This window comes from Clinocottus analis, unplaced genomic scaffold, assembly GCF_023055335.1.
Source record: "Clinocottus analis isolate CAN_PGR_092001 unplaced genomic scaffold, fCliAna1.0.p SCAF_349, whole genome shotgun sequence".
Taxonomy (NCBI): Eukaryota; Metazoa; Chordata; class Actinopteri; order Perciformes; family Cottidae; genus Clinocottus; species Clinocottus analis.
In genome coordinates this window covers 2957-9730 of record NW_027176097.1, presented here as the reverse complement: position 1 = coordinate 9730, position 6774 = coordinate 2957, and the positions used below count along the sequence as shown (strand labels likewise).

The 6774-nt window shown below is 51.5% G+C and overlaps 1 long non-coding RNA gene across 1 annotated transcript; it reads left to right on the top strand.

Moving 5' to 3' along the window:
* The first annotated feature begins 371 nt into the window (after positions 1–371).
* Positions 372–2117, top strand: LOC137799384 (uncharacterized). Its single transcript, XR_011079416.1, has 4 exons — positions 372–724; positions 1135–1268; positions 1601–1758; positions 1868–2117. It is a non-coding gene; the product is annotated as an uncharacterized lncRNA (long non-coding RNA).
* The last annotated feature ends 4657 nt before the right edge of the window (positions 2118–6774 follow it).

Here is a 6774-nt window from a genome sequence, read left to right as displayed (position 1 = left end):
TGCATCTGGTCCCGAGCCATTTGAAAGTTCCTCCTGGCTTTCACATTGAGGGTCCTGGAGGCCGGGGAGAGCGTGGTGATCAAGGGGATCAGATGGTAGGTGTTTTCCCTCGTGTCCGGTCCTCCCCTCTGTCGTGTGGCCCCTTCAGCGCGTCGGCTGTCCCTGTATGTATTCTGGAGAGAGGTGGTGTGTGTATGACCCTCCGCTTCAATGTGCCGGAGGTCAGGTGCAGTGTCGTGGAGAGTTTTGGTGTGTGGGTGGGTGCGTGCCTCTACGTGCCAGGGTCGGGCGCTATCCAGCAGAACCTCCGCCTTAATTTGCCGGAGGAATGTCCTGCCGTAGCCCCGCCGCCTGAGTGCCCGGAAAAGGGTTCTTGTTGCCGACTCGGCATCCTCAGGCACAGTACAGATCCTAAGGTACCGTATCAATTGTGACTTTACAATTCCCCTGTATGTGTGTTTCGGGTGGTAACTTGACCTGTGTAGAAGTGCATGGGTGTCGGTTGGCTTGAAGTACACCCTCGTACCAAGCCCACTCTCTCCACTGTTTACTCTCCTTATGAATACTTCTGTGTCCAGGAACTCAATCTTTTCCGGTTGAAGATTATATTTGACGGTTATTGAAGGGTGGTGGTTATTCAAGACTGTGATGAAGCCACTGAAAGCCGCTTTGGAATGACTCCAGATCCCGAAGATATCGTCCAGATATCTTATATATAACAGAGGTAAGTGGTCGCATTTGGGGAAGACTGTTCGTTCCCAGTCCGCCATGTAGATGTTCGCGTAGGCCGGGGCGAACTTTTTACCCATTGCGGTACCATGGATCTGTAGGAATAATTCCGAATTGAACTCAAAGTCGTTTCTGGTGAGACCAAGCTCTAAAAGTGTGAGAAGGGCCTCGTCCGGCCTGGCGGGGTCTGGGTATTGGAGGAAGATATCGCGCACTGCTTTCAAGCCCAATTGGGTTTCGATGTTGGTATATAGTGCGTCGATATCAATTGTGAAGAGCATTGCACCGGGTGGCACTATGATATGTTTCAGTTTGTTCACAAACTCATAAGTGTCCCGGATATAGCTATCATGTAGCTGTGACAAAGGGTTAATGTAGTGATCAATGAATTCTGCTACTCTATAGGATTCACTCCCGCAGTCCGAGACGATCGGTCTGCCAGGTGGGATCCTATGTGGGACCGTCCAAGTCTCCGGGCTTTTGTGGATCTTCGGAAGAAGATAAAATTGCCGTGGACGTGGAGGATCCTCACCCATCAGGTAATACTTTTGTTTCGCTGTTATGATTTTTTTGTGATGCAGGCCCTCTAGGATCCCCCGGATTGTTGTTTGGGTCTCCAATTGCACTGAGCAAGATAAAGGTGAGTAATGGGCCGCATTATTCAGCTGTCTGTACGCCTCCGTTAAGTATTGATTTCTGTCCATGATCACTATTTTTGACCCTTTGTCTGCTGGTTTGATTACTATCCCTGAGTTTGATTTTAATGTCTGCAAAGCTTCTCTTTCCCCCCTTGATAGGTTTTCCTCCTTTTCCCCAGCCCAACAGACCCTCTTAAAATCCCGATTGTCCCGTTTTATTAATTTTTTGATAGGTGCTGCTACCCCATCCCCTTTCGGTTCCCAGGTCGAGGGGCCCACAAAGGGGTCCCGAGCGAAGTCCGTCTCGTACCCGAAATGGTCCAGGAGCTTGAGACGTCTATGGTACCTGTGCAGGTCTCTGCGCAGCGTCTGCCTGTCCACCACCTGGGGGGTAGGTATAAAGAAGAGGCCCCTCTCCAACACCCTCTCCTCATCCCGAGTTAAAACCAAAGATGCAGAAAGATTTAAGATATTTGAATGGGGCTGATTTGAATCCGCAGGTACCCCCGTCCTCAGTTTAACTGCACCATCCAGGAATGGAGGATCCCCTCCGCCGTCTCTGGCGTCCAATGGACTGGATCCTTTGGGTGAGTCTCAAACCGATCCTCCGAGATCCCCGTCAGAGTTTTGAAATTCTCCCCGATGAACAGGTTCAGCTCCCGCAGCAGCCTTTGGGCCTGCGGCGGGAGGCGCGAGGAGAACTGGATCAGCGGGACCCAAATCTCTGCCCGAGGGAAGACAATCCTGGCCCTTGACATGAGTTGTTGGAACTGCTTTTTCATAGTCAAGGGCTTGTTCCCCCTCAGGCAGTTATTCAGGCCCAGAGAGAGCACCACCTTCTGGGTCGTGAGGCAGGGCCCCAGTTTAAGCAGAACCTCTTTCATATGATGGATCTGGGCCCCCGGAAAGCTGTCTATTTGGACCATAGGATGGTGGTATTGGCGGATCCTGGACAGGTTGGAATCGCCTATTATTAGGACCGGCGCCCCCACCTCCAAGTCCCACTGTGCTCCCTTATGGAAGGTGTTGGGGTGGCGGGTGGGTTTCCTGCCCCCGGGGGCCCCCTCGGAGGGGGGTGGGGGATCCCCCCACCTCTGGGAACCCCCCACCCCTCCGATTGACTGCAGTGGCGGTTCCAAGGCCCTTACGGCCACATTGGTGCAAGGGGCGATGTTATCCCCGGGGACAGCGAGGTCTATGAGATCCATGTTCCCCTCCTGTCCCCCACCGCTGTGGCCCGAGCCCCCCGTGAGGTTGAGGCTGAAGTTGGGTCGCCAGCTCAGATCGCTGGTCTGGCTATCTGGGAGGGCGGCCCGATAGACCTCCGCCACACAGGCCCGATAGTGCCCAGTTGTTCTCAGGGGGGAAGGGGGTTTGGCCCGGCTGGGTCCCTCAACAGAGGGACTAAGGGGGCCCGGGTCAGAACATGGCCCCGGACCCGGGCTGGGGTCTGAGAATGGGACCCGCAGGTCCCCAGGGCCGGGAGTCAGGTCAGGGAGAGTGTTGAGGTTAGAACGGGGGCTGATTTCCGTGCCCGAAGCAGAGGGGTGGTTGAGGTTAGTGCCGGGACAGGGGTCCGAGCCCAGGGCCAGAAGGTGGTTGAGGTTAGAATCTTCGTTCAGAATGGGCCCCGATTCCGGCCCCAGGGTCTGGCCCGAGAGTGGGGGATGGTTGAGTTCAGGGGCCAAGACAGGTGAGGGATCCAGGATGGGGCCAAAGACCGGACCTCCGGTGCCCCGAGGTGTCCTGACCGGGCAGCGTGGCCCATTCATCCTGGGTGGCAGGGGTGTGCGGGACCCCATGCGCGCTGGGCCTGAGTCCAGAGGTGGAACGTTGTCAGATACATTCTGAGACCCCAATGGCAAAGAGGGCCACTCCGTCTGATCCAATTCCATTGGCCCCGCAAACCGCATCCCGCCATCCGGCGGTCTCCCCACCAGCGCTGAGAGGGAGGAGATCGAGGACTGGGTAAGTCGTTGTCTGTACCTCCCCCTGCCGTATGCGATAGCCTTCTGCCACGCTACTCCGTCAAACTGGGGGAGGTCTTGAAGTGTGAGGGCGATAACCATATCATAATGGTCTTTTAAAATGTTCATATTGCCTCTCATCCATACTTCGGTGCCATTTTTGACCTTCAGAGTTGTTTCTGTATTTGGGGATGACGGTTTGATGAATGATGTGAGTTTATTGATCTGTCTCATCATCCCAGCCGGGAATCTATCCGTACGGAAAGTATTTTCAATGACTTCGGCATGATGGATAGCTTGGAGTAACTTGAAATATCTTTTTTCTATTTTCTCAGGTTCCTGGAGCGATGTGCCTCCCCCGTCCCGGGCCCGCCGTCCCCCAAGGTTTGTTGGCAGAGCCCTCCTCAACCTGTTATTTTGTTGGGTGATTCCATTTCCCCTGCCTGGTTGGTCAGCTAGCCCGCCTCTGCTGTATCGGCCTCCCCCCTGGGGCTGAGGGACCGCCTCCGTCTCATTACTCTGGTAAGTACCCCTCTGGTAAGTATTTCTCTGGTAGGTGTTTCTCTGGTAAGTATTTCTCTGGTAAGTATCTCTCTGGTAAGTATTTCCCCCCCGCAGCCTCCCACCCCTCCTAACTACCGTAGTCCAACCCTCCATCCCGACTCTATGTTGGTCTCAAATATCTTTCCAAAAAAGGATAAGAATAAGCTAAATTCATATAGAAAGGAAGCTATATTTTCTCAACCCACTGACTATTTTCTGATATGATGTCTTTAAAAGACAAAATATATTTTTCCTCCAAATAGGCAGGAAACAAACGGATAAAAAGAGACTCAGTTCACTTGTTTTTTTAAAAAAAGGAAAATTTCTAAGACCAGTGGGATATGACCCACTGGTTCATTTCATATTATTCCGCCCTCTATTGTTTTATTATTATTACTCCTGCACTATGCCCCACTCTGGCCCTAAGGTCATAGGCCCAATGATGTTGTTGTTATTTGGGGCAGGTGGAGGTCACCTTCTCTAGGGGTCGAGAGGGGAGACCTTCCCTCCCAATTTTATTATTTGTTTTGCACAAATTTCCCAGCCGAATATGCCCAAAAGCGACCCTCGCGCAAGAAGTCACCCATACAAGGCACCTGTGCGATTTGCACTGTGCAAACACTGCAAACTGTTAAAAACCGCCAACTCATTCAAGGACAAAATTAGTCCCACACCACACTACACACTCACTCAAACAATAAGAGAGGACTGTGAGCCTGCTAAGGGACCGTTCCGGTCCTATCAGCTGTGCAAACTTTGTGCAAAGATTTGTGCAAAGGAGCAAGGTTCTAAAGGGCTCTGAAAAGAGCCAGTTTGAGAGGGAAAGAATAAATAAATGTTCATAAAATCACTTTTGAATAAGACTGAGGCCAATATCCTTTTATAAAAAATCAGTGGGACCAATATGGTGTAATCTGCATAGATTCACCTTATAAAACAATGGAGCTCCTAACGTTTCGGCACATGTGCCTTCCTCAGAGGAGAATGAAAAAGGGTTAGGGTTAGGGTTAGGGTTAGGGTTAGGGTTAGGGTTAGGGTTAGGGTTAGGGTTAGGGTTAGGGTTAGGGTTAGGGTTAGGGTTAGGGTTAGGGTTAGGGTTAGGGTTAGGGTTAGGGTTAGGGTTAGGGTTAGGGTTAGGGTTAGGGTTAGGGTTAGGGTTAGGGTTAGGGTTAGGGTTAGGGTTAGGGTTAGGGTTAGGGTTAGGGTTAGGGTTAGGGTTAGGGTTAGGGTTAGGGTTAGGGTTAGGGTTAGGGTTAGGGTTAGGGTTAGGGTTAGGGTTAGGGTTAGGGTTAGGGTTAGGGTTAGGGTTAGGGTTAGGGTTAGGGTTAGGGTTAGGGTTAGGGTTAGGGTTAGGGTTAGGGTTAGGGTTAGGGTTAGGGTTAGGGTTAGGGTTAGGGTTAGGGTTAGGGTTAGGGTTAGGGTTAGGGTTAGGGTTAGGGTTAGGGTTAGGGTTAGGGTTAGGGTTAGGGTTAGGGTTAGGGTTAGGGTTAGGGTTAGGGTTAGGGTTAGGGTTAGGGTTAGGGTTAGGGTTAGGGTTAGGGTTAGGGTTAGGGTTAGGGTTAGGGTTAGGGTTAGGGTTAGGGTTAGGGTTAGGGTTAGGGTTAGGGTTAGGGTTAGGGTTAGGGTTAGGGTTAGGGTTAGGGTTAGGGTTAGGGTTAGGGTTAGGGTTAGGGTTAGGGTTAGGGTTAGGGTTAGGGTTAGGGTTAGGGTTAGGGTTAGGGTTAGGGTTAGGGTTAGGGTTAGGGTTAGGGTTAGGGTTAGGGTTAGGGTTAGGGTTAGGGTTAGGGTTAGGGTTAGGGTTAGGGTTAGGGTTAGGGTTAGGGTTAGGGTTAGGGTTAGGGTTAGGGTTAGGGTTAGGGTTAGGGTTAGGGTTAGGGTTAGGGTTAGGGTTAGGGTTAGGGTTAGGGTTAGGGTTAGGGTTAGGGTTAGGGTTAGGGTTAGGGTTAGGGTTAGGGTTAGGGTTAGGGTTAGGGTTAGGGTTAGGGTTAGGGTTAGGGTTAGGGTTAGGGTTAGGGTTAGGGTTAGGGTTAGGGTTAGGGTTAGGGTTAGGGTTAGGGTTAGGGTTAGGGTTAGGGTTAGGGTTAGGGTTAGGGTTAGGGTTAGGGTTAGGGTTAGGGTTAGGGTTAGGGTTAGGGTTAGGGTTAGGGTTAGGGTTAGGGTTAGGGTTAGGGTTAGGGTTAGGGTTAGGGTTAGGGTTAGGGTTAGGGTTAGGGTTAGGGTTAGGGTTAGGGTTAGGGTTAGGGTTAGGGTTAGGGTTAGGGTTAGGGTTAGGGTTAGGGTTAGGGTTAGGGTTAGGGTTAGGGTTAGGGTTAGGGTTAGGGTTAGGGTTAGGGTTAGGGTTAGGGTTAGGGTTAGGGTTAGGGTTAGGGTTAGGGTTAGGGTTAGGGTTAGGGTTAGGGTTAGGGTTAGGGTTAGGGTTAGGGTTAGGGTTAGGGTTAGGGTTAGGGTTAGGGTTAGGGTTAGGGTTAGGGTTAGGGTTAGGGTTAGGGTTAGGGTTAGGGTTAGGGTTAGGGTTAGGGTTAGGGTTAGGGTTAGGGTTAGGGTTAGGGTTAGGGTTAGGGTTAGGGTTAGGGTTAGGGTTAGGGTTAGGGTTAGGGTTAGGGTTAGGGTTAGGGTTAGGGTTAGGGTTAGGGTTAGGGTTAGGGTTAGGGTTAGGGTTAGGGTTAGGGTTAGGGTTAGGGTTAGGGTTAGGGTTAGGGTTAGGGTTAGGGTTAGGGTTAGGGTTAGGGTTAGGGTTAGGGTTAGGGTTAGGGTTAGGGTTAGGGTTAGGGTTAGGGTTAGGGTTAGGGTTAGGGTTAGGGTTAGGGTTAGGGTTAGGGTTAGGGTTAGGGTTAGGGTTAGGGTTAGGGTTAGGGTTAGGGTTAGGGTTAGGGTTAGGGTTAGGGTTAGGGTTAGGG